A 26,500-nucleotide genomic window follows, 5' to 3' on the forward strand; every position below is an offset into this window, starting at 1 on the left:
TTTTATCACCCACAAATAAATAATACGAAAAAAATATAATATAATATATATATATATATATATATATATATATATATATATATATATATATATATATATATATATATATATTTGAGTTTCACTGCTGCCTCGAAAACCATGCCATGATTGACGCAAAGTCACAATGGGTGAGATTTACTAAAACTGGTACAGCTGTGCATAGTAACCAATCAGCTTCTAGGTTTCAGCCCGGTTCACACCAAATGCAGCTTTGAAATAGCACCACTTCAGTGCAATTTCAAAGCTGCCAGTCAGTGCAATTTCGAGTGCGGCTTGCTGACATCTGTGCGACTTCATGCACAGATGTCAATGCAAGTCGCACAAAAAAATTGCCAAAAATTGTGCAGGAACCTTTTCAAGATCGGTGCAAGACGGAGTTGCACCGATAGGAACAGTCCAGAAATAGGGTGCGACTTGTCGTGCGACTTTGATCTGTCAAATTGCATGAAAAGTCATCCAATTTATTCTCAAAGCCTAAGTTAGAAGCAGATTGGTTATTGAGTACAGCTGCACCAGATTCTGTGTGCACCAGTTTTAGTAAATCTCCCCCAATGCGTATGTTCATCGCGTGTTGTAGGGTCCTCACCATGACTGTTGTACGATAGGGGCATAGAACTGTAATTCGGTTAGGAATTGATACTGCTAGTCGTCTGTAAAAAGCCGTCAAATTTAATTTGAAAATGCAAAACGGAGGAGGACAAAGAATTGATTTTTTTTTTCCAAATGAACTAGATTGAATTTCACAAGCAGCTTTACAACCGCAGTTAATAGCAGGCTCCTATGGAACGCTGCAAGGCAGTATATAGGTCAACCAACAAAAGAGCAATGTAATCTTTAAACCTGTCTTAGCAAGAAGAACTAAAGTACACTGGATAGCAGTAAAACATGACACCACCCTTGTGGTACACAGCCCAGCGGTTAGGACTGTACAACCAGCCCCAGCACTCCCTAATTTATGGCGAGGCGTGCAAGGACCCCTCGTGCTGGGAAGGGCAGCAGGAGGGAGCACAAAGTCAATGCTACCAATCCAGCAGACAGAACCCACTGCAAGGTACAGTATGGGGACATAGAGACTGGAAACCACAAGACAAAAGCTCCTTTATGACCCACTTATTGCCGTCACCACCAGGACAGAACTACGGTCATATCAGCACCTAATTAGAAAGGAAGCTCTGCAGTTTTTTTGGCAGTTGCATAAATTGAAAGTTAAAGGCTAGCTGTTTAAGAAGTGTTGCGTCAACCTAAACCGAGACTAAAAATACAATAACATCTTATTTTTATGGGGGTCTCATGCACGCTGTTTTTGGAACGATCTCAGGAGCCATAAAGTATACAGTGTGCAGCCAATGAAAAGTTGTATTGTATGCAGAACTCACCAAGTTCCAGCAAACAGAGCCACCGCTGAGCTGAGCATATCCACAAAATGAGGAAGTGACAACAAGCCAAGGAGGTGCAGAAACTGGACTACCCCGGACTCCCCTTCCAGACTCAGTCCAGGAACACGGAGTCCGCCCCAGATCCCAGGAACAAGCGGCTCCAGCTACAAGGCGACTGTGTCCTCCCGAGTCTTGCTATGCGAAGGCAGAAGCTGGGTGCAGAGTGGAATGACTGCATGGCTCTGACTCATCAGCTGAGCTCACTGCTTGCAGCAACAACAAAACACACACAAAATCCCCAGCAGTGAGAGTGCGAGAGGGAGGGAGCCACTGAGCTGTACAATTACACAACATGCTGGGAACCCTCCCTCTCTCCACTCTAAGGAGATTACAGAGCCACCATGCAAACATCCCTTCACTGCGCGTCCTGTCATCACTTTGTATCCACAATTCCTGCTCTATACCTCCTGCATCGCCCTTCAAGGCCTCATTCACACTGGCACCCCCACTCTTACCCAATCTAAACCCACAAGTAGCTCTTCGGGAGAAAAACAACTTTTTTTTGTATCCCAGATCACTTTCTCTGTTTAGAGGTCTCTGCTTTAACCCTTCTAATGCCACTGGAGTGGTGTACATTCCACAAGATTACTGTCAGTTTTGTAATGAAAACAATCCAGTGGAAATCATGCTTCCAGGCTCCTCTTTGCCACCTAAGGGCCCAGGACCTGCATGCCAAGTGCCACCGGGTGGGGGGAGTCCAGCAAACATCTATCTGCTGATCTCCCATAGCTAGAATTAACCAGGAGACAACATGTAAAACATCACTTCCATTTCTGATGACTCTTTCCCTGGCGGTCAGGGAGGAAGCAACTAGAGTGCGATTTGCGCTCCATTAGCTTCAATGGAAGCCAAGTGAGACATCAGGGGTTTAAAATACCCCTGATGTCTTATTAAAGAGAACCGATCTTAAAGGGGTTGTAAAGGTTCGTGTTTTTTCACCTTAAAGGGGTTGTAAAGGTAAAAATTTTTTCACCTTAATGCATTCTATGCATTAAGGTGAAAAAACTTTTGACAGTACCGCCGCCCCCAGGCCCCCCATTTTACTTACCTGACGCCTCGAATCTTCGCTCCTCGTCCTCGTCAGCTTCATTGCAGCTCAGCCTGGTCGCTGATTGGCTGCAGTGGATGGATTGAAAGCAGTGCAGCCATTGGCTCGCGCTGCTGTCAATCACATCCGATGACGCGGCGCGCCGGGGGGCGGGGCCGAGTGATACAGCGAGCGGCTATAGCCGCCGGCTGTATCACGGGAGCGCGCCCGCAAGCACTCACCACCGTGCGAGGGAGCTCGCATGAAGGTGGTAAATGCTTGCGGGGAGGAGCTGAAACAGCCGCCGAGGGACCCCAGAAGACCAGGTTCGGGGCCACTCTGTGCAGAACGAGCTGCACAGTGAAGGTAAGTATAACATGTTTGTTATTTAAAAAAAAAAAAAAAATAATAACTTTACAACCCCTTTAATGCATCCTATGCATTAAGGTGAAAAAACACCTGTCAGTGACCGGCCCCCCAGCCCCCCGTTTTACTTACCTGAACCCTCAAACTTGTCCCACGGGGACGTGCCATCTCTCTGCTAGGGGCTTCTCGGCTGTTGATTGGATAGATTGATAGCAGCGCAGCCATTGGCTCCCACTGCTGTCAATCAAATCCAATGACGCGGCCGTCGGGGGGTGTGGGGGGGGTGTGTCAAGTCCTGCATTTGACGTGATTCTACCTCTGCAGTGTTCCAGTAAAGTTTAGCCCCGCCCACAACCTCCTGGGACACATCACATGTCCGAGGAGGCTGAGGGACCATTCAGAAATCACTGCACATCCCGTGATGTGCAGGAGAGAGCTGGCTGTGAAACAGCAGGAAGTCACTGCTGGCTTCTCACAGTTAAAGGGGTTGTAAACACTCGCTGTTTTTTTTTTTTTTAATGCAGCAGCACCCCCGAGCCCCCCTTATACTTACCCGAGCCCGAAATTTGTGCGACGGGAACGAACAAACCAGCTCTGGCCGCTGTCTCGTCTCCTGATTGGCTAGACTGATAGCAGCGCAGCCATTGGTTCCCGTTGCTGTCAATCAAATCCAATAATCCGGGGGGCGGGGCCAAGTCATACATTCGACGGCTATGGACTCCGAATGATGAACTCGGGATCGTGTCCGCAAAGTAACCCCCTTGGGAGAGCGCTTCTTCTAGGGGGTTATCTGATGCGGGGAGGAGCCGCGAGAGCCGCCAGGGGGACCCTAGAAGACGAGGTTCGGGGCCACTCTGTGTAAAACGAGCTGCACAGTGGAGGTAAGTACGATATGTTATTTTTTATTTTTTTAAAAAGAACCTTTAGTGTCACTTTAAAGTGTTACTAAACCCAGGACCCTGCATTCACTATATCTGGTCTCCCACAGTACACAAAACATGGAAATGTAATTATTTTAGTAAATATAAACTGCTAAATACCTTTTCTCATCAGCAGTATATAGCAGTCTTGTAATTTCTATCAGTGTGCAGCCGAGCACCGGTAAAGGTTGCAGGAGGAGTTTTCATTCTCTGTCTTATGGGACTGCACAACCCCTGACCCTCTGTCTGGGCAGCACTGATTGGCCCTGTGCTGATCACACACCCTCCCAAAAAACAAAAAAAAACAAACAAAAAAAAAAATCGTTAGCAATACACACCAAACTGAGCATGTGCAGAGTGCCCCCAAGGCTCTGTACTATCAGGAGATGGATTGGGAACTGTGGAAGAAGGAGAGGATCAGAGAAGTCAGGATCAAACAGCTTTTTTTTTTTTTTTTTTTTACACAAAGCAGAAGATTAACCCCTTAGGTCCCACAGTATGTATAACAAGCATGCTTTACTGCATATATAGACTAATTATATTGTTGTGGGTTTAGTAACACTTTAAAAATAAATCACATAGGGGACTTTTTCCCGCTATGCGATATAAATAAAGTTTTTTTTTTTTTTTTTTTTTTTTTTTTTAACTAAAAAAGTAATACAATAGTTATACAGAAGCACAAAAGAATTTTGAACCCTCTCCGTCCCTACGTGCACACACACACGTGAATGTAAATGCAAACCTCAGGGGCGCCTACATACAAAAAAAGTTTATTGTGATACACCTTACATATTGCCATGCAAGCTGAAGTGACAGCAATAATTCTAGAGACAATATTCATGGTGAGCTCTAAACCGAATATCTGTAGGGGCTTTTAAAGCATCACCTATGTAAACTATACTATAGGGCATCAAAGTTTGATGTCATTCTACAGGCATGCACAAATTTAAAGCCTGACATGTTGGGTATCTATTTACTCAGTGCAACCTAATCTTTTCGATTGTATCACATCTGCGGTATGCAGGTGTTCAGGAACTGATACTGCTGCCTCCAGAATTGGGGATTTTGCATTGCAATATATGAAGTCGTTATGGCACAGTTTCATTGATGTCAAAGGGTGCTTTTTGCAAAACGAAACTGCCTGCCAAAAGTGGCATGCAGAATAAAATTTGTCCCCACCAAGAGCCAACACAGCCACAGCAAGGTGTACAAACCTGACAGGCCAACTTTTCTTTTTTTTTTTTTGTAGTTGGATATTTGAGGGGTGATAAAAACATGGATCAGCCACCTGAATGAACTCAGCCTTACTAAAACTTAAAGCCAGGGATATTTATTGATTTAGGAAACAGACGGCAAGAAAACTTGCAGAGGTGCTAACCCTATGAACCGGACAAAAAAAAAAAAAAAATATTAGTTGGAGTTGAGCTTTAAAGTGGTTGTAATTTTTTTTTTTTTTTTTACGGCAAGCGGCTTGCTATGGGGGCAATCAGAAGGCTGGAGGAGCTAGAAGCACCAGAGAGGGACCCCAGAAGAGGAGGATTGCAGCTGCTCTGTGCAAAACCATTGCACAGAGCAGGTAAGCATGACAAGTTTGTTAATTAAAAAAAAAATTAAAACCTTTCAAACTCCTTTAAAGAGGTGGTCTATTTTCTGCCAAAAAGTCCCTTAACCATGACCACTTCTTGTAATTAAAAAGGACTATCTAAAGGCAAACATTTTTTTTTCATTTTGGGTATGGTGGGGGGGCTTAGAATCGGTATTGTTTTCTTCTCTTTTTGGAGCTGGGTAGGGTTATCTCACACTACTAACCTGTCTAGAACACGTGCCGAGCCTTGCCAAGAAACCATACTGCTCGTCACCACCACCAGTGTAAGCACTTCCCATATTCCTTTAAAGCAAACACTCCGAACCATGAACCCTTTGTTTGTTTGCATGTATATAACTATCCAATGCTCAAACATCCACAGTCCAGAACACAAACCTGCTGCTCAAACTTTAGACTGTGAACACTGGGTGATCCTCCCTTTTAGCAGTGATCACATGAACACATTTGTAGGCCTTTGGTCATCTGACCAGCCATGGTGGGATCCCAGAGCAGAAGTTGTTACACCTAAGAAGAGTATTTCAGGACTGTCAGCATTTATGACTTTTAGGGAGCCATATCTGAAAAGTTAGACCTAATAGCAAACGTTAATGGCTCTGGAACAATTTTAATTTGGTTTTCAACTTTAAAGAGAAACTTTGGTCTTTTTAAAAATAAAGAAGTAAAAGTCACCAGCTACAAATACTCTGATGATTTTTAAAATAAACATTTACCAGCCTAGGGATCCACCCGGGCTGGTTCTTTCCTGGTCTTTGTGTTTCCGGCGCTGCCATCTTAAAGTGATTGCAAGGGTTCATTTTTATTTAAAAAAAACAAACATAATCATACTTACCTCCACTGTGCAGCTCGTTTTACACAGAGTGACCCCGAACTTCGTCTTCTGGGGTCCCCCTGGCGGCTCCTCCACGCATCAGATAACCCCCTAGAAGAAGCGCTCTCCCAAGGGGGTTACTTTGCGGATGCGATCCCGAGTTCATCATTCGGAGTCCATAGCCATCGAATGTATGACTTGGCCCCGCCCCCCGGATTATTGGATTTGATTGACAGCAACGGGAGCCAATGGCTGCGCTGCTATCAATCTAGCCAATCAGGAGACGAGACAGCGGCCAGAGCTGGTTTGTTCGTTCCCGTCGCACAAATTTCAGGCTCGGGTAAGTATAAGGGGGGCTCGGGGGCGCTGCTGCATTAAAAAAAAAAAACAGCGAGTGTTTACAACCCCTTTAACTGTGAGAAGCCAGCAGTGACTTCCTGCTGTTTCACAGCCAGCTCTCTCCTGCACATCACGGGATGTGCGGTGATTTCTGAATGGTCCCTCAGCCTCCTCGGACATGTGATGTGTCCCAGGAGGTTGTGGGCGGGGCTGAACTTTACTGGAAAACTGCAGAGGTAGAATCAGGTACCTGTCAGAAATCATACCCACAAAGTTTCCAATACAAGTGGGGAAAGAGGAGGATCAGCAGAACTTTTTCTTTAAGGTGTCACTAAACCCACATCATAAGAAAAAAAACAAAAAAAAACACACCATCAATAAATGCGATATTACATGCTGTTCACTCAGTCACTATTATATTCGTTTTCTATATTCTGCAAAAAAACTGGTGATCCTGCTGTTCTCCAACTCCACCTTCTGTCCAAGTCCTCAATTCAGCTAGGGATTTTGCAGAGCAGTGTTGCCAACTCTGCACATGCTCAGTTTTCAGCGAGTTTCTATGCTGAACATTTTTTTCCTATGACATCTGAGCAGCCAATATGACTATAGAGTCACACATGTGGGTGTATACAGTGGTAAATGACAGCCCACTCCCTCCCTACTCCTCCATGCCCACTAACCAGCTTAATAAAATGGGTGCAGGATATTTAGACTGATGGAGGCTTCATCTCCCCCTTATTCAAAGACAGGCCGGAGGGGCTTGACACAGCCTGTGACTGACAGAAATCCGCCCACACCAGGTTATTGACAAGAAATAATAGAGATTTGATTTCAAATATATATTTGTATGACAATAAAAACTGTTTATTGAATTATTTTAATCTGTATTAAAGCCAAAGCCTTTTTTTTTTTTTAAACATGTGACCAGAGGACTAGAAGCTCCTCCCGCTTAGGTTTCCCTGCAGACAGGCTGGGAAAGAGCTGGGTCATGTGACAGCTGTATATCGATTAGGAAAAAGGTACTTAGGAGTTTTTTTTTTTCTCCATTTCAATACCGGGCACTTCCCCCCTTCCTGCCCAAGCCAATTTTCAGCTTTCATCGGTGTCGCTGTTCAAATGACAATTGCGCGGTCATGCTACACTGTACTAAAAAACATAAGATTTATCATTGTCTTCCCACAAATAGAGCTTTCTTTTGGTGGTATTTGACCACCTCTGCAGTTTTTATTTTTTGCTAAACAAATAAAAAAAACCCTGAAAATTAAAAAAATAATAATTTCTTAATTTCTGTTGTAAATAAGTAAGTTTTCTCCTTCACTGATGGGCACTGATGAGGCTGCACTGCTGGGCACTGATAAGGTGGCAATGATGAGCATGGATAAGGTGGCACTGATGATGGGCACTGATAGGTGGCACTGATATGCAGCACAGATGGGCACTAATAGGCGGTACAGACGGGCACAGCTGGGCATGGATGGGCACTGATTGGCATCACTGATTAGGAGGCACTGGCAGGTATTGCTGGTGGGCACTGATGGCATCATGTGTGGGCACTCATTGGCATCATGTGTGAGCACACATTGCCACCCATGGCCACCAGGGATGCCATCCCTGGTGGTCATCAGTGGTGGCCATCCCTGGTGGTCCTGGGTGTTCCTCTGACAGGGGGGGGGTCTGCGCTGATTGTCAGCGCAGACCACCACCGTCAGAGGAGCAGCCGATCGGCTCTCCTTTACTCGCATCTGTCAGACGCGAGTGAGGAAAAGCCGATAACCATCTCTTCCTGTTTACATCGTGATCAGCCGTGACTGGACACGGCCGATCACGTGGTAAAGAGCCTCCGTCAGAGACTCTTTACCTAGATCGGAATTGCGGTGTGTCAGACTGACACGCCGCAAAACGCGCGCCCCTGGGGGCACGCAGGGGCTTGTTATCCTGATGTCTGGTCAGGATAACACAATCACTTTGCCGACGTCATTTTGCTATATGGCAGGCGGCAAGTGGTTAATTAAAATAATTACAGTGCCATCATCCATATACAGAAAGAGAAGGAACAATGTAAATGAAACAGTGTGTGTTTAGTATCACTTTAAAGCAGAGCTCCACCCAAAAGGGGAATCTCCACTTGTCTGCCTCCTTTCCCCCTCCGCTGCCACATCTGGCACCTTTTGGGGGACAGGGGCGAGCAGGGGTACCTGGCTTTGACAGGTACCCACTCTCACTTCTGGCTGAGTTCACCACGGCAAACTCAGCCGGCAGTTTGGCCGCCCTCTTTCCCCTGCAGCCAGTCCAATCAGTGACCGCAGCCGGTTTCCCTTAGTGAAGATGACAGCGACAGAACACAATAGCTGATTGAAAAATTGGCTCGGGTGAAGACACCGCTGGATTCCTGAACAGATAAGGGTTCTAATATTAAAAGTCAGCAGCTACAGTATTTAAATTTTTTCTGCAGGAGCCTGGAGCTCTCCTTTCAGTTTATTTCCTTTTTAATCAGATTTTTCAGAGTATTTTTTTCTGTGTGTATAAAGTCTTTAAGTTTAAAAAACAAACACGGCGTAGACCCACAAAACAGAATTCACAGAGCACTATGGGTTTTGTAAAGGGAGAGTACAGCAGAACCTGTTTGCCTACAGGCTCTCTCTCTTTTTAACACTTTAGATGGCCCCTACTGAACCAGGAAGGCAGGGAGGCAAATAGATTATTTATTCCTGTTTCTTATACACTTCTGTCAATTTCAGCTCAAGCCATTTAGCTGTGTAAACAAGTGATGGCAGTTAGGAATAGGTTAACATGAAATAAAGCTTGGGACTCCACCTGCTAGCCGTAAATGTAAGTATAATATTAAAAAAAAAAAATACTTTGTCAAGTCCTGAACAAAAATAATGTTCAAAAACACCATACATTTTTCTCAAATAACACGCATTTCCAGTAGTTTTGGTGTACAATACAAATAACACTTGAATACGGACTTAGGTGTCTGTAAAGCAAAGCGGAATGTTCTCGGTTCATATTTTCTAAATGGAAACAGGTCAAGGCAATAATTCAATTACCAAGGATTCATTGTGAGATCTCTGTGTGAGGCCTAAACATAAATTCACTTTGCATACACTGAATGTTACTAGGCAGTCACATAACTAACATGCAAACAGATTTGTGTGTTCCAGATTTAGTGAGCAAAGTATGACTAATGTAGCACTCATTGTACATTTAGAGTGACAGTTACAGGATCGCTTCCCCTGTATGACAGCTCATTTCTGTAAGCCACTCGGTTTCATGGACAGTGTGAACAGTTCTGCTACCAGTGTATGCCTCTTCTAATAACAGGTCATCGCTACAGAAAAATGGTTCCACTATGCAAAACAGTCAATGGTGGATTTAACATCTGCACAATTCTATAACCACTCTGTATACACAGCTGCCAACATTTAAAATAATTTTCCAGGGACACCTTTTTTTTATTGCTGTGCGTCCAGCAAGCCATTGTGGGCACAGAATTACTTTAATTAGGGGTGGGGCACTTATTTAAAATGGGCATGGTACTACAAGAGGCATATTGTTAACCTATTTAATTTTAAAACCTAGGAAGATGTACCACAATAAAGGACAGAAACACAGCCAAAAGGTGTTGTTCATTAGTAAAATAATGTATTAATAAGGCTAGCTACATTATTTAATCTGCACAGTCCACTTAATGTGAAGCAACCCTACAGCCCTTGCAGAGAATAAAGTAATTTTGGGGGGGGGGTCAGTGGTGTTCAGTGATGAGGTCAGGGGAGCAGCAGTAGGATGGACGGGGTAGTGGTTCTTAAAGGGGAGCATGGTGGGGAGCAGTGGTTCTCAGTGGGGAAGAGGTGGGCAATGGGGACCAAGGGGCAATTGGCACTCACTGCGATGGACAGGGGGACATGGGGGGCAGTGCTGTTCAGTAAAGGGGGACAATGGGGCAGTGGTTCTCAGTGGAGAGAGTGCGATGGAGGGGGGGGGGGGTGTTTATTAGAAACAGTGATACTCAATGAGGTGAACAGGTGGCCAATGAGAGCACAGAGGGGCAGTGCAGTTGACAGGTGGGCAATGGCATTCAGTGAGAGGGACAGGGGGTAGTGGTACTCAGTGTGGTGGACAGGGGAACAGTAGGGGGGACAAAGGTGTAGGGGTGCTCAGTGAGGGACTGAAGACCTGGCTTATGCATTCCTTTGCTTTAGGCTGCTGGGAGCACTCTACTGCTAAGGGCAACCTGGCTTGTGTCCTCTCTGATATTCCTGTTTGGCTCCATTTAGTGCCGATTTGCTGGGCAGGGCTGTCTAAAGCTGTGGAGTGTACGCTTAGCAGCATGAGAGACGCAAGGCAGCATCAGGAAGGAGCAAGAGGGTCCTTCATTTGCTGGATGTCCTGAAAAGGTGCCTGACGCTTTTAAACATTAAAAGGAGAAGTATGGGACACTTTTTTTTTTGAAGAATCATACTTACCTAGGTGGATGCAGCATCAGTCTGATGCTGCATCTGTCCCTCCGCCGGCTCTAAGACTGAGAACTCAGCAATCAAACACTGCCAATCGCTTGGTTCTCAGAGCTCCCTGAGTAGAGAGCTGGTGACTCCCTGCTCTGACCCCCCTCCCGCGCTCACTGCCGGCTCAGGCTCTCAGCAGCATGAAGGGGCTCTGTGGCTTCAGCCAGCTGTCAGCTGAAAACGGGTCACAGGAGTGCAGAACGAACTACACTCCAGTTATTCGCAGAAGTACAGCCAAATGAGCTTTCGCTGTATATCTGCCTTAATCTGAGGAGCAGTGGAAACAGAAGCCAACAGCTACAGACAAATCCGGGACAGTTGGCAAGTATATATGTAACTTGTAAAAGAGTCCACGGATAGTTGACAAGTATATATGTAACTTGTAAAAGAGTCCACGGACAGTTGAATTTTAACATTGCTATCTTTTTCAGCTGCTGTGCATGTATCTTGGCCAGAAATAGGTTTATAATAGGGCTGGTAACTATGGATTGACGTCCCTTGTCCGCTTTCTACCTAAATCCCCTTGAGTCCTAAAGCATAAAAAAACACTACGGGTTGACATTCCAATACGCAAAAGTGATGCATAAATACTGTGCATGTGAGGATAGTAAATGTAGTGCACCCGTGGAACCCATGCATTGCAATTTAAAGGTATTTTTTTGTTCCAAAATACAATCTCACCATTTATGCCCAATTTATTTCTTCACCTAAACAGTCCAAGTTTTCTTTTAATGTACAAATGCATGTTAACTGCTTCAGCCCCGGAAGATTTTACCCCCTTCCTGACCAGAGCGTTTTTTGCGATTCGGCACTGCGTCGCTTTAACTGACAATTGCGCGGTCGTGCGACGTGGCTCCCAAACAAAATTGACGTCCTTTTTTTCCCACAAATAGAGCTTTCTTTTGGTGGTATTTGATCGCCTCTGCGATTTTTATTTTTTGCGCTATAAACAAAATAAGAGCGATAATTTTGAAGAAAACGCATCATTTTTTACATTTTGCTATAATAAATATCCCCCAAAAATATATAAAAAAAAAATGTTTTTTTCCTCAGTTTAGGCCGATCATATTCTTCTACATATTTTTGGAAATTCTTCGTAATAAGAGTTTATTGATTGGTTTGCGCAAAAGTTATAGCGTTTACTAAATAGGGGATAGTTTTATGGCATTTTTATTAATATTTTTTTTTTTTTACTAGTAATGGCGGTGATCAGTGATTTTTATTGTGACTGCGACTTTATGGCGGACATGTCGGACATTTTTGACACATTTTTGGGACCATTGTCATTTATACAGCGATCAGTGAGATTAAAAATGCACTGATTACTGTGTAAATTACACTGGCAGTGAAGGGGTTAACCACTAGGGGGCGATGAAGGGGTTAAGTGTGTCCTAGGGGAGTGATTACTAACTGTAGGGGGATGGGCTAGCAGTGTCATTACTCTGATCACAGCTACCGATGACAGGGAGCTGTGATCAGTGACACTTGTCACTAGGCAGAACGGGGAGATGCTGTTTACATCAGCATCTCCCCATTCGTCCTCTCAGTGAGGCGATCGCGGGTATCCCCGCGGCGATCGAGTCTGCGGGACCCACGACCTGACTCACAGAGCTCCCGGGCCGGCGCACGCACGCGCAATGGCATGGCGGGGAATTCAAATGGACGTACAGGTACGCCCATTTGCCCAGCCGTGCCATTCTGCTGACGTACATCGGCGTGCGCCGGTCGGGAACCGGTTAGTGTCACTAAAAGCAAAACTTTTTTTTTTTTCCATGCGTGGGGGGAGGATTAACCCCTGTCGTTTGGGGACATTTCCCTTCAAGAAGGGAGAGAAAATCCCGGGGTGTCACCAGAACTTTTGTCCCCTCTATTATGGTTCTGATGTCAACCCAAAATTTGGGATTTTCTTTCACTTTTAATGATAATAATAAACAGGACAAATAGAGAGGATGAATCTCCCTACAGGGGCACAGACAGCAATAAAACCTGACAGGTGTTCTAATCCCTCTCCACTCTATCCAAAATTGAAAAAACATTTTGCCTTTAGTAACACTTTAAACCTTTTGCTGCCAGAGCCATTTTTTTGCGTTTCTTGCACACAAGTTTAAAAAAATCATTTTTCGACCTGAATACTACACAAAAGTGGTAGTTCCAATTACTGTAAAAGGCCTAGGGAATGCTAAATTTCAGTAAAAACACACTAAAGTGAATTTTAGGGCAAACAAAACGCAATAAACTACCTACATTTTTGGTAAAATATAAGAGATGAGGTTGTGCCGAGTAAATAGATGTCCAACTTTAAATTTGCATGTGCCCATGAAATGGCGAAAACCTTCAGTACCCTATATTTTCTATAGGTGACGCTTCAAAAGCCCCCTATAGGCATTGGTTTAGCATTACAGAGGAAGTCTTGTAATAGAATTACTGTTCTCCGTCTGGCGTGCGCGGCGATATTTAACATGTGTATTGCAATCAACGTTTTCACGTGTAGGTGCCCCCCCCGTGTATTCGTTTACGTTCGGATGTGTGTATATGTGTGGGGCCTCCAAAAAGTAATTTTTTTTTTGGGGGGGGTTGGGTGAATTTTATGTGCTTGCAAAAAAAAAGTTTTACTTCACCCCCCCCCCGCCCCCTTTACATACAGGACAAAAACTCCCTATGTGATGATTTTTAGGTGTCAGGTTCTCTTTACTAGGACATCCAGGACCCTTTACATCTCCCCTGTGCTTCACTGAATGTTTTGCAATGCGGATCGCATTGCAAAACATCCTTTCCCGGCTAAGCGAGCCGGCGACACCGAGAACTTGACCTGGAAGGGACGTCAGAGATGGCGCTTTCCAGGTCACACAAAGAAGGGAAGGAGAGCGGACGTGTGTATGTTCTTTTCCTTCCCCGCCAGCACCCACCATGGAGCTCCCGGGCCCACCGATGGGCAAGCAGAGCCTGGAAAGCATGGTGGGGTGCGGCACAGGAACCGGGGTGTGCGCACGAGCGATCGGGCAGCAGCGGAGCCGCCCAAATGCTCTCACCTGACAGGCAGGAGTCTGCCTGTCAGTTTCACACGCAATCCCGGTGGCTGCAACGATACCCCTGCTGTCAGGTCCGTATGACGTACAGACCTGGCAGCGAAAGGGTTAAATAGACATTAACCACTTGCCGACTGCCCTATAGCAGTTTTACTGCTACAGGGCAGCAGCTGTGCGCAGGATCATGTATACATAAACACGATCCTGCACTTCCGGGTAGGGGGCGCGAATGTACGCCGCCAGCTCGCTCCTGCTGTGATTATACACAGCAGAAGCCGATTAGCTGGTAAGGCAGAATCGATGTCCACCAGCACCCGCCAATCATCCTGCAGGGACACAGAATAGCAGTCTGCCTATGCAAAACAAGGCAGCTTGCCGTTCGGACAGGAGGGAAAGCAGTCTGCCTGCCTATGTAAACAAGGCAGATTGCCGTTGGGACAGGAGGGAAGCAGGGGCATGGATCCATGTCTTCCCCTAGTTTTCAGCAGTTACAGAAACAGTTGTGTTTATTGTCTGGTGATAAATGTTTTTTACGCAACCCTCTAACTGCCAGTTTTGCTGGACAGTCTGTTAAAGGAAGTTGAAACATAACAGACTTATTGGCCAGAACACCAGGTGAAAATAAAGGGGGAAAAAAAAAGTCTAAAAAGGGAAACTAGTGCATCCACCACATCTAAAAATTTGATAAATTGCAATATATGAAAGTAGAACTAAAAGCAATGCTTTTTTCATTTTTGATAAAGTAAGGGAGGGTTCTAACCTGTCAGGTTTTTTTTTGCCATCTGTGTCCCATGGGGGAGATTTCCCTCCACTTCCTGTTCCATAGCCAAAACAAGAAGTGAGAGGAAATCCTTTGAAACTGAGGGAAATCTCTGGCTCTCATCAGGGTCACCAGAACTAGTGTCCCCATGGGAAGATTTCCCCTTTATTACTGTTCTGGAAACAACCCCAAATTTTTGATTATGAAAAAGGTAAACCTGACAGATAGGGAGGTTTTATAAGCCACCCTCTCTAACAAGGGGCACAGACAGCAATAAAAGCCTGATAACTGTTCCAATCCCTCTCCACTCTATCCAAAACTAAAAACAAAAATGTTTTGCCTTTAGCTATACTTTCAATTTTTGTTTTTGGGTTTATTACAGCTTTAGGACCCTTTCACATGGGCATTCTAATCAGGTCTACCTGTCAGTTTTTTAGGTGGACATGATCAGAAGGTCCATGCAGCCCTATGGACAGACGGATGTAAAAGGACTTGTAACCGTTTACACCCGCCTACCGACAGGTCTGTCCAGGTCCAGAAAAATAAAAAATAAAAACCCTTTTCCCAGTTTTGCAGACTGGATCAATCCAGGTAGGTGGTAGCCTAATGTAAACGGACAGCGGAATCTGTTTACACCTGGCTGCCCATAGAGCCATTATAGGTCCGCTGGGCAGAAACTAAACGGCACGGATGGAAAACAACTGACATCTGTCCAGCTCGGCTACAATTAAACAGGAGATCTGCTTATGGATCCCCTGCTGAGAGGAGCAGGCTATGCTCCATGTGAAAAGAGCCGAACTTCACGCTCCCAATCAACATCCATTATTTTTAAACCTCATGCTGCTAGCATCAGTAAATTGATAGGAAAGTATATTATTTTTACTTGTTTTTAAACTTTTTTTTTTTTTTTTTTTTACACATTTCTTCAGATTTATTACCTAGGAAAATTATGTCATACATGCCAGGAGTCTTCAGAAGGGGAGGAGAGGTTTTCACAACTAAGCACACTCTCCTGCCTGCATGCTTTAGCTAAAGGCAGATGGATTCCAGGAAGTTAATGCTACATGAATCATTTACCCATACTCGAGATGGCCATAACCAGAAATGTTAGGGGGTGTTTAAGATGTAGTGAAGATCCGCTTTAAAAAGAAGTTTACAGAGAATTCAATTCCGCTCTAGGTCAGTCAATTGTTGCCCACACTATCACTGGTGTGCATGTCCAGCTCATTGCTGAAATGAATAGTAATTAATGTGGTAGATGCCTGCACTCCAGTAAAAGTAAACTTCATTATTAATCATTAAAATAGGTAAATCAAGAAAAATAAGATTCTAACATATTTCATTCAAGAGGACACAACCAAAGAATGCCATAAACTGAAGATTCTGAGGGTTCTAGCGGAGGATCAAAGTGACAAGGAAACACAGGGAAGGTCATTTTAGTATACTTTCCATATTTTGCCTACTATGGAAAAATTCAGGTTCCCAAACATTGGTCATCTGTGTACCACCCTGGGGAATCTATAGGTTTAATTTCACGTTTGTATCATCTTTGGTCATTTGTACACCACCATGGAAAAATGACAGTGATGAAGTTACCCAAACTTTGACCAATTCTGTACCACCAGTGGGAGCGTATAGTGTTTGGGACCATCTGTACTTTTGTTACTGCATGCGCCTCCCAGTGTGTACAAAGCACAATACAATGTTTACAACACCTCTTTAGCAAACGTCGCATTACCTTCTTAAGAATTTATCAAGGAAATAAAAAAAAAAACGGCACTCCTCTTTCCCCTAACTTAAGGCTCTTTGTGTGAATCTCCAACACACCTGATTCCAGCACTTTGCTTTTAAAGAAAAGACTCAATTTACAAAGCGATAATACAAGATTAAATATCTTATTTTAGCCACGCGACTGTGATCTCTAAATGGCGGAAGTGCAAGGTAAGGTACCCCATGCTACAGGACACTGACTACTATAGGGATTGAGACTCCCCTACATCCCTCCGATGTTACATATCAACAATTACAGGTAACAAAACTGGAGAAAGAAAGAACAGAAAGAAAAGAAAAAGAAAAGAGAAAAGAAAAGAGAAAAGAAAAAGAAAAGAAAAGAAAAAAGGAAAAAGGAAAAAGAAATTGCAGGGGACCCAAGTGAATGAGGCCTAAATCTTCATCCCGCCACTAGACTAAACAGTTTCCTACATAAATCTTCAACACAGGCTCGTTTACAGTCGTTTCTAGGCAGCTGAGTTTAGAGGCTTTTTTTGGAATGCAAAAAAATGGGTTCAGAAGCTGAGTTTAGAGGCATTTCAAGCGCCAAACGCTTCTAAAACGCGGTAACTTGCGTTTTTCATTATATATCTTATATTTTAAAAAGATTTGCAGGCTGAAAAAAGAAAAAGTTTTATTAATAAATGAGTTTCATTTACATCAGGGTCCCCGTTAGAGTCCCCCCCCCCCAACATCAGAATCTCAATCATAATTCCTATTAGCACTGTAAGATATATCATGGCTGTAGCAGCAGGACAGGAGCTGGAAGGCAGAGGACGCTCTGTTCTTCTGTGGGATGCCGATTTTCTGTCAGAGTAGCGAACCTGTCAGATTAGGTAATGAAAGTGACGTTCCGTCGATTTCCACCGCTACCAGGTTTGCTAATGTGACAGAATACTTGCAGTCAGAAGGTGGCAGCGGACATCTTACTACACCCAGCTACGTCTTGAATTTCAAAGTAATTTTAGCAATAAAGTGAGCATATATAAATAAATTTAGTATATTGACATCTGTGATGCTGTTTGGATGTTACATTTTGAAAGAAGCTGGACCTCAGCAGTAGGAAGGTAGCGGAGGCCATGTTGGTACACCTTGCACTGCTCAGCGCTAAACCTTTTTTTTTTTTTTTTTTTATAACAGCAAGAGCGCTAAACCTTTCAAAATTAAACATCCAAATAGCATCACAGATGTCAATATACTAGATTTATTTATATACGCTCACTTTATTGCTAAAATTACTCAAAATTCAAGACATGGCTGGGTTTAGTAAGATGGCCGCTGCTGCCTCCTGACTGCAGGTGTTCTGTCAGATTAATAAACCTGGTAGTGGTGGAACACATGCGCAGCTGAGGGAATGTCACCTCCGTTACCTAATCTAACGGGTTGCCTATTCTGACAGAACACCAGCAGTCCTAGCAACCAATTGGAACAATGACATTGTAGTGGGTGGTATACCACTTACTCCAGCTGCGGGCCAGATGTGGATATGCTGATATGCATCAATGCTGATATGTATCACAAAAACATATTCCTATTGATTATCCCTACTGTGGCCAACGGGCCGTACTGTCGAGATCCTTGCCTGATCTATATCAATGTATCACAAAAACAAATCCCTATTGATTGTAAAATCAAACTCGACTATAAGGCTCCTTTCACACTTGTCTGATTTGTCATGCGACTGTGGACGTCAAAGTCCCAGGACAAGTGGTTCCTCATATTTTCCAATGATAACCATTCATATATGTGTGACTTAAAGACGCAGAGGCTTCAAAGTAGTTCCTGCACTACTTTGGTCTGACTTTCATGCAACTTGAGGGCCATAGACTGCAATGTTAATCCTTAAAAATTGCATGAAAGTCGTACATGAATGTTATACAGTGCAAGAGTTGTGCAACAGTTGTCCATTATCATTGATCAACACCAAAGTCCTATGCAAGTTGCACCCATCCAAATTTGCGTCAAAGTTGCACTCCAAAGTCATGCAACTTTGGAGTCGTACAAATGTGAATGGACCTTAAGTAAATGTCTGCACTTTCCTCCACAATTACAGAATAAATCTAAGACTCTTTTGTCATAAAGCCACAAAAAGATACAAAAAAAAAAATTGAACACTCTAAAACGAACTGCTTATGACAGCACGATGTTCGGTACGCATTAATGTGTAGGTAATAAGAGCGTTTGCATTAAATGTTCTTTTCATACTGGGGAGAATTACAGGTTAGTGAGGATACCTTTTCTGTTTGTGTTGTCGGCTTCATTTCTATGTATATTTTTTATTTTCTTTAACCTCTTTATCCGCGTCCTGAATCCATAAAACTGCACTGAACATTTCCTTCTATCTAAAAATCTGCCAATTGAAATGTTTGCAAATTGTCTACACGATACCAGCAGGCTGAGACCTGACCTAGCTTGCAGGCAGAAAAAAAAAAGTGACAGCTGCTTTTCTCTGCTTATAAAGTATGCAGTACAGAGATTTACCACATTTGTAGAAATCAGGACACTTATTTTGTGAAACATACATACTTGGCCATAGTCACATAGTTTCAGCAGGGTGACGTTGATTTTTAGTATGAAATATCTCAGTGGCGTTTCTCCATAGACCTCAGTTTATTTACTGCTGGTCTGTGGTCACCTCACTGAGAACAAATAAAAATTATTAATAAATTCCACGCTTCCTATTTTATTTACAAAATGTACAGCTTACAACCTTCAGAGGTCTGAAAAACACAATTCTGTATTTCTGAAAAAAATAAAAAAAAAAAAATTTAAAAAAAATCTGCAGTTTTCACTTAAAAAAAAGTTGTAAGGAAATACATACCTGCAAAGAATAGCATAGTTGTGACTGCCATGTTGTTCTACACCACAGAACACAACTCTGATCGAGAGGAAATATCCCCCAAAGTCCTCTTCAGAAACCAACACTTCTGGGAGCGTTGATCTCCTGGTCCCCTGCAGCACTTAGTGGTTCCTCCCACTGACCCTTACATCACTACTGTGTCCTGTTGGGAGGAAGAAACCACAATGCATGGCAGGGGACAAAGGAATCCAACTTTCCTGGATGTTTCAAATGCCAAGGAGTCTTACAGTGGCTGCAGGATTTTTTTTAAAAGACTGACAGGGCCATTAAAAAAAAAAAAAAAAAAAAAAAGTATTATAAAGAAAATCGACTTCTTCTGAGAAAGCAAGATGCCTGGCTATCACGTTGGTGTCCTTGGTGCCACACTTTGAGTCTAAAACCTGCCAAAAATATAAAGGAATAAGAGATGTGTGTGTGTGTGAGAGTGTGAGTTGAAAATCTCAACACCCAATCATTCAATTGAAAGAGATAACAGTACTTTCAATGCCGGATAACGAGCAAAACCCCAGTTATATGATTATCTATTAACTGTTTTTAGTGGCACAGGAAGTCTGTGCGCCATTACGATTTCTGTTTAGTTTATTATATGTTATTTTCATTTTTCAATGTTTTCCTTTTTTACACTTAAATTTATTGTCATCATATAGGGGGCTGACAAGCCCCCTGGTGCAATAGCATTCAAGGAGTGACAGGTTCTCTTTGATGAAAGATCAGGGGTCTATTAGACCCCCAATGTCTCCCCTGCAGCTGAGCATAGGTCATGCTCAATTAGTAGCTTCCTCTGCCACAGCTGCCATGAAATTACAGCACAGAACCCGGAAGTGACATAATATGCATAGCTTCCAGGTTCATTCAACACAGGGAGAATCAGGGTTTGAGTGTACACTAATTTCCCTCCGCTCTACCTAGTTACGCTTGCCATGCCCATCCTTGGCCCAGGTGGGGCAGCCTTGGATACATGGTGGGTGTGGGTGGGGTGGGGTGGCATGTTCCAGTGCTTGTGAAAGGAATAGGCCAGAAGCCGGCCTGACAATTGTACACGCACCGCTGGGAGTGTGTTTGGGTCCCTGGAACTTAAGAGGTTAAAAATATACCCCCAGTCAAATAATATGTATACCATACCATACCATACAACTGAGATGGCAGCTAGAATTTCCAATTCTTCAATTTAAGATAGTTAAAAATTCATAAGACAGACACGTCTGCTCAGTAACTAAGCATGCAGCTCTTGCATGAGGCTGATCTCGAAGGAACAATAATTACTAGCTGGAAAACCCAATATCAGGACAATCAATTGTTCTTCAAAGACTGGTGCTGCTATTTTACAAGTAGTACTACCCTAAAAAGACTTTACCAACTTTGGTCACATACAACCCCAATTCCAAAAAAGTTGGGATGCTGTGTAAAATCTACATAAGAACAGAATGAAAGGATTTGCAAATTTCATAAACCCATATTTTATTCACAATAGAAAATAGAAAACATATCAAAACTGAGAAGATGTAACAATTTAAGAAAAAATAAAGGTCATTTTGAAATTGGTGGCAGCAACACACTTCAAAAAAGTTGGTACAGGGCCATGTTTACCATGGTGTAGCATGCAAATGCCTGCACCCAGGGCCGGACTGGCCTACTGGCAAATTTCCAGGTAGGCCGCCTGTCCTGGGGCCACTTCGAGCCTGCAACCACCTGGTCGTCGTCCCAGTGTTGCCAACCGCACGTTAATTTACGGGCAGGCAGCCTGTAAATTTCAGCCTATTTTAGGGCTGTCATTAATTACCCATAAAAAAATATGGTTGCGGGCCAACATGTCAACTGCACATGCGCCGTTCCGAAGCTAGCCAGGCTTGTGATAGCCCGTACACGCTCAGCCATTTTTGGGCAAGCACGAATGCGCAGTGACCTAATGGCACTATTTTTAAAAGTAAGGCACTCGTCTCGGTTTCTGCGGCGGCGCCTCTCCACATCTCGGCCGAGTAAGACCGGACCCCTCCGCAGCCTCTGACGACCTCCTGTTACTTTCCTGTACCATGGCTGCACAGCCTATGACCACCTCCTGTTACTCTCCTGTACCATGTCCACACAGCCCAAGACCACCTCCTATACCATGTCCGCACAGCCCATGACCCCTTCCTATACCATGTCCGCACAGCCCATGACCCCTTCCTATACCATGTCCGCACAGCCCATGACCCCTTTCTATACCATGTCCGCACAGCCCATGACCACCTCCTATATCATGTCCACACAGCCCATGACCACCTCCTATATCATGTCCACACAGCCCATGACCACCTCCTATATCATGTCCACACAGCCCATGACCACCTCCTATACCACGTCCACACAGCCCATGACCACCTCCTATACCACGTCCACACAGCCCATGACCACCTCCTATACCACGTCCGCACAGCCCATGACCACCGCCTATACCACGTCCGCACAGCCCATGACCACCGCCTATACCACGTCCGCACAGCCCATGACCACCTCCTATACCACGTCCGCACAGCCCATGACCACCTCCTATACCACGTTCGCACAGCCCATGACCACCTCCTATACCACGTTCGCACAGCCCATGACCACCTCCTATACCACGTTCGCACAGCCCATGACCACCTCCTATACCATGTCCGCACAGCCCATGACCACCTCCTATACCATGTCCGCACAGCCCATGACCACCTCCTATACCATGTCCGCACAGCCCATGACCACCTCCTATACCACGTCCGCACAGCCCATGACCACCTCCTATACCACGTCCACACAGCCCATGACCACCGCCTATACCACGTCCGCACAGCCCATGACCACCTCCTATACCACGTCCGCACAGCCCATGACCACCTCCTATACCATGTTCGCACAGCCCATGACCACCTCCTATACCATGTCCGCACAGCCCATGACCACCTCCTATACCATGTCCGCACAGCCCATGACCACCTCCTATACCATGTCCGCACAGCCCATGACCACCTCCTATACCATGTCCGCACAGCCCATGACCACCTCCTATACCACGTCCGCACAGCCCATGACCACCTCCTATACCATGTTCGCACAGCCCATGACCACCTCCTATACCATGTCCGCACAGCCCATGACCACCTCCTATACCATGTCCGCACAGCCCATGACCACCTCCTATACCATGTCCGCACAGCCCATGACCACCTCCTATACCAGGGGTCTTCAAACTATGGCCCTCCAGTTGTTCAGGAACTACAATTCCCATCATGCCCAGTCATGTCTGTGAATGTCAGTGTTTTACAATGCCTCATGGGATGTGTAGTTCTGCAACAGCTGAAGGGCCGTAGTTTGAAGATCCCTGTCCTATACCATATCCACACAGCCCATGACCACCTTCTATACCATGTCTGCACAGCCCATGACCACCTCCTATACCATGTCCGCACAGCCCATAACCACCTCCTATACCACTTCCGCACAGCCCATGACCACCTCCTATACCATGTCCGCACAGCCCATGACCACCTCCTATACCATGTCCGCACAGCCCATGACCACCTCCTATACCATGTCCGCACAGCCCATGACCACCTCCTATACCATGTCCGCACAGCCCATGACCACCTCCTATACCATGTCCGCACAACCCATGACCACCTCCTATACCATGTCTGCACAGCCTCTGAAGTTATGCTGTTGGGCTAGTATAATAATGCTATGGGGCTGGTATGAAATTTTTTCCAGGGCTGGTTTTTATTCCCAGTCCGGCCCTGTCTGCACCACCACCCTCCCGTGTGCGCTGGTTCCATCCATTGGCCACTATAGCACCGGGGTGTCCCTGCATTGCCATGGTGGTCGGTAGGTAGACCTGCCTCATGTAATGAGTGACACAGGCATCTTACATAACTGAAAGTTTTTGAAGTGGAAGATTCCAGCATCTCGTGTGCAGGGCGAAGATTACAGTCACAGGCCTAATTAATATTGTTCTATTTTTTTGGGCAACAGAGTCGCTTTAAGCATCAGTTCACCACGAGCCCAATACAGGTTAATAAAAACATGTGTTTTTGCAGCATTCATGCCCTGGCTCAACTGCTCTTCCTGAAAGATGGTGGTTGAGAAGGGGGCAAGAGGAAAAAAAAAAAAAAAGGAAGGAAGGACAGCTATAGTCTGCCAACTTTTTTTTGCAACCAGTCTACTGTGCCACAATGCCTCAACCTTGAAGTTTGAATGGGGTCATTCAGGTCAGACCACTCATTGACCCAGCATTTCCAGGGCACTTGGCAGGGACCAAATTCGAAGAAGAAAAAATGAAAATAAAATAATGAAATGTTATCTGAACAAGCCCTAAGTTAGACTTGGCAACTGCTTTAGGTTAGTTCAAATGCATACACTTACTGGCCACTTTATTAGGTATACCTGTTCAATTGCTTGGTAACACAAATTGCTAATCAACCAATCACATGGCAGCAACTCAATGCATTTAGGCATCTAGACGTGGTAAAGACAACTTGCTGAAGTTCAAACCGAGCATCAGAATGGGGAAGAAAGGGGATTTAAGTGACTTTGAACGTGGCATGGTTGTTGGTGCCAGACGGGTCGGTCTGAGTATTTCAAAAACTGCTGATCTACTGGGATTTTCAGGCACAGCCCACCCCTTTTGAGCATTGTTTAAACACCACGACCTCCCTGAGTATATTTTGCTGACCATGTCCATCCCTTTATGACTACAGTGTACCCATCTTCTGATGGCTCCTTCCTGCAGGGTAATGGACCATGTCACAAAGCTCAAATCATCTCACCACTGGTTTCTTGAACATGACAATGGGATCACTGTACTCCAATGGCCTCCACAGTCACCAGATCTCAATCCAATAGAGCACCTTTGGGATGTTGTGGATTGAGAGAATCACATCATGGATGTGCAGCCGACAAATCTGCAGCAACTGCATGATGCTTTAATGTCAATATGGACCAAAATCTCTGAGGAATATTTCCAACACCTTGTTGAATCTTTGCCACAAAGAACTAAGGCAATTCTGAAGGCATAAGGGCTTCCAACCTGGCACTAGCAAAGTGTACCGGTGAGTGTATATTCATATTTTTTTATTATTTATTAAAAATGTATTTATACAACACCAACAATTTATGCAGTGCTTTTACATTTTTATTGTACATTCACATCAGTCCCTGTCCTCAGGGAGGAAGCTGGAGTACCCAGAGGTAACCCACACAAGCACAGTGAGAACATGCAAACTCCAGGCAGGTAATGCCATAGTTGGTATTCAAATCAACAACCCTAGTGCCGCCAGGAGGAAGCCCTAACCACTTAGACACTGTGCTGGCAATTACCTGCCATTTGACAAAACATTCACAATCTTTAGTATAGTGACAGATACCCCCAATGTCGGCGAAATGGTCAGAAAAAAGGTAATACTATAAATGCTAGTAAAATACTTGAAATGGTTAACGTCCTCCTACTAACCGCTTACATTGTTTTGAAAGGAGGCAGCTGGAGTGGGCACAAGCCATTATAATCAGAACTTCCTGCATGGAATGCTGCTGGAGACATTTCAAGAACTTCCTAAAAAATCTGCTCATCACCACCATGCATAGATCTTTACCCATTTGTCTAATTCAGACTTGTGTAGCAGCCTGATCACATCATGAAACCAAATTCATACACGGCAATCCACCACAAAAGGTCTATAGCTGGCAGATCCCCCAATCGTCCCTCCTGCTCTTTAAAATCCTGGACAGCTGGAAATAGGATGCTCCAGGAAGAAATACATAGCACAGCTTCATGTAACATACAGCACATTGTAAACACATGTGCTGACTTGTAGGGCCTCTGAGACCAGATATGTACAGGGCTCCTTCCCGTTCACCAGCTGTAACGCACAGCACAGATGTATTCCTATGACACAGCTGTGCGCACTGCATTGTACGTTTGTCAGCTAGATTGCTGCCGCAAGCACAATGGGAGATCTGTTCAACTCTGAAACCTTTTCTAAACTCAGAATTCGAGGGCAGCAAACTCCCAATTCTTCTGCTGAAAATCAAACAAGCAAAGCTCAATTTTAGAACCCATCCACCCTTGCTAGTCACACTGGAATATGGATGACGTTCAAGCTACTCCTTAGCTGTAGAGAGAATTATTTGATACCCGATCATTGCCCAAGCTCTTAGCAAGCATAGAAACAGAATTAATTTTCCTTTCCTTGCTAAGAACGTAGAATACAAAAATAGTGCAGCGCTGAAACATTGACTAAAATGCATATAACTGCTATACATACTGTGCATTTTAGTCAATGTTTCAGCGCTGCACTATTTTTGTATTACATGTTGATTTAAGGATTGCAATATATTGGCCTTAAGTGTTCAGCTGCTGTGATTAGGATTTATATTATAGTTTTGTGCTGACTGAATCTATTTTTAGTAAGAACGTAGAATTATTTGCTACCTGCTAATTGTCCATCTAGGTCTATGAAGTGGCCTGAAATCCATCCATAACCCAGTTGGTTAGGGGTGCAAACAGCAAACGAGTTAACGGTGTAGGTCGGGGTTCGGCTTTAATAAGAACCTGGCGCTGCTTCTATAGGTTTTTTTGTAAATAGACGTTAAAGGAAAACTGTGCTGGGAAAAATATGGGGCTTCCATTGATGTGTAGAAACAGTATGAGGTTACAGGGGTACAGATGGGGTCCTTTAAAAAGAGTAGCTATGCCCTCAAAAAGGCAGAGGACCAGTCATCAGTATTACCTGCGGTCTATTCATGCAGCTGATTTTTCCCCAATTACCGACTTACCATGACGTTCTACAATGTGTGGAGAAGGTCATTCTGGTAGACGAGAAAGCTTTGCTTACTCATATCAGAGCTGCTTCCCTAATGTCTGGTACTCCGACAGCTACCATGTACCATAATTAGGATTTCTAGATGTTCCCTATAACTTAAAAAAACTTTCCGAATTCAGGTTCTTGTTAAAGGATAAGTTCACCTTTTATAACGTGTTAGAGGTTATACTCGTATTCAGGGTGTAACATGTTACTGTTGCAGCTG

General features: G+C 44.3%; 1 protein-coding gene across 2 annotated transcripts in view; it reads right to left on the reverse strand.

Annotated features, from left to right (window-relative positions):
• MIDEAS (mitotic deacetylase associated SANT domain protein) overlaps positions 1–26,500 on the reverse strand; it is a 144,970-nt gene that overhangs the window by 96,873 nt on the left and 21,597 nt on the right. The window contains exon 1 of one of the 2 annotated variants that reach the window (XM_073608872.1): positions 1,416–1,729. The exons of the other annotated variant lie outside the window; for it this stretch is intronic. The gene's annotated coding sequence lies outside the window, so the exon portion shown is untranslated. Of the gene's footprint in view, positions 1–1,415; positions 1,730–26,500 lie in introns of those variants that run through there. 2 annotated transcript variants of the gene reach the window in all.

The sequence above is a fragment of the Aquarana catesbeiana genome, linkage group LG13 (assembly GCF_042186555.1).
Source record: "Aquarana catesbeiana isolate 2022-GZ linkage group LG13, ASM4218655v1, whole genome shotgun sequence".
NCBI classification, from domain to species: Eukaryota; Metazoa; Chordata; class Amphibia; order Anura; family Ranidae; genus Aquarana; species Aquarana catesbeiana.